This window comes from Perkinsus marinus, assembly GCF_000006405.1.
Source record: "Perkinsus marinus ATCC 50983 genomic scaffold scf_1104296957404, whole genome shotgun sequence".
Classification (NCBI taxonomy): domain Eukaryota; phylum Perkinsozoa; order Perkinsida; family Perkinsidae; genus Perkinsus; species Perkinsus marinus.
Window position 1 is genome coordinate 1 of NW_003207162.1, and position 1,180 is coordinate 1,180.

The 1,180-nt window shown below is 47.0% G+C and overlaps 6 non-coding genes across 6 annotated transcripts; all 6 read left to right on the forward strand.

Annotated features, from left to right (window-relative positions):
• The first annotated feature begins 128 nt into the window (after positions 1-128).
• Pmar_PMAR026084 lies at positions 129-200 on the forward strand. The gene has a single exon. It is a non-coding gene; the product is annotated as a tRNA-Thr (tRNA).
• A 102-nt stretch (positions 201-302) lies between these two features.
• On the forward strand, positions 303-374 carry Pmar_PMAR026085. The gene has a single exon. It is a non-coding gene; the product is annotated as a tRNA-Thr (tRNA).
• Positions 375-476: 102 nt separating this feature from the next.
• On the forward strand, positions 477-548 carry Pmar_PMAR026086. The gene has a single exon. It is a non-coding gene; the product is annotated as a tRNA-Thr (tRNA).
• A 102-nt stretch (positions 549-650) lies between these two features.
• On the forward strand, positions 651-722 carry Pmar_PMAR026087. The gene has a single exon. It is a non-coding gene; the product is annotated as a tRNA-Pro (tRNA).
• Positions 723-824: 102 nt separating this feature from the next.
• On the forward strand, positions 825-896 carry Pmar_PMAR026088. Its single transcript has one exon. It is a non-coding gene; the product is annotated as a tRNA-Thr (tRNA).
• A 102-nt stretch (positions 897-998) lies between these two features.
• Pmar_PMAR026089 lies at positions 999-1,070 on the forward strand. Its single transcript has one exon. It is a non-coding gene; the product is annotated as a tRNA-Thr (tRNA).
• The last annotated feature ends 110 nt before the right edge of the window (positions 1,071-1,180 follow it).

Genomic DNA, 1,180 nt, shown 5'->3' on the forward strand with positions numbered 1-1,180 from the left:
TCGTCAGTTCATCCTGGCAAGTGGCTTATAGCACCATAAATTTCTGGTCTGGTACGAGAACCAGGAGCAGGATGGCCCATTCTGTGAACGGGACAGGAAAATTATTGATTCATATACTTAATCTGTGCGTCACTTTAGCTTAGTGGTAGAGCGTCTGCTTCGTAAGCAGAAGGTCGTCAGTTTAATCCTGGCAACGGGCTTACAGCAGCATTAGGCTCTAGTCGGGTATGAGGAGCAGGAGTAGGTTTGCTCACTCCGCAAAGGATACAGAAAGATTATTGATTTATGTACTTATCCTCTGCGTCACTTTAGCTTAGTGGCAGAGCGTCGGCTCTGTGAGCAGAAGGTCGTCAGTCCAATCCTGACAAGTGGCTTATAGCACCATAAATTTCTGGTCTGGTACGAGAAGCAGGAGCAGGATGGCCCATTCTGTGAAGGGGACAGGCAAATTATTGATTCATATAGTTTCTGTGTGTGCCACTTTAGCTTAGTGGTAGAGCGTCTGCTTCGTAAGCAGAAGGTCGTCAGTTCAATCCTGGCAAGTGGCTTACAGCAGCATTAGGCTCTAGTCGGGTATGAGGAGCAGGAGCAGGTTTGCTCACTCCGCAAAGGATACAGGAAGATTATTGATTTATGCAGTTATTTTGTGCGCCACTCTAGCTTAGTGGCAGAGCGTCTGCTTTGGAAGCAGAAGGTCGTCAGTTCAACCCTGGCAAGTGGCTTATAGCACCATAAATTTCTGGACTGGTACGAGAATCAGGAGCAGGATGGCCCATTCTGTGAACGGGACAGGAAAATTATTGATTCATATGCTTAATCTGTGCGTCACTTTAGCTTAGTGGTAGAGCGTCTGCTTCGTAAGCAGAAGGTCGTCAGTTCAATCCTGGCAAGTGGCTTACAGCAGCATTAGGCTCTAGTCGGGTATGAGGAGCAGGAGGAGGTTTGCTCACTCCGCAAAGGATACAGAAAGATTATTGATTTATGTACTTATTCTCTGCGTCACTTTAGCTTAGTGGCAGAGCGTCGGCTCTGTGAGCAGAAGGTCGTCAGTCCAATCCTGACAAGTGGCTTATAGCACCATAAATTTCTGGTCTGGTACGAGAAGCAGGAGCAGGATGGCCCATTCTGTGGAGGGGACAGGAAAATTATTGATTCATATAGTTAGTGTGTGTGCCACTTT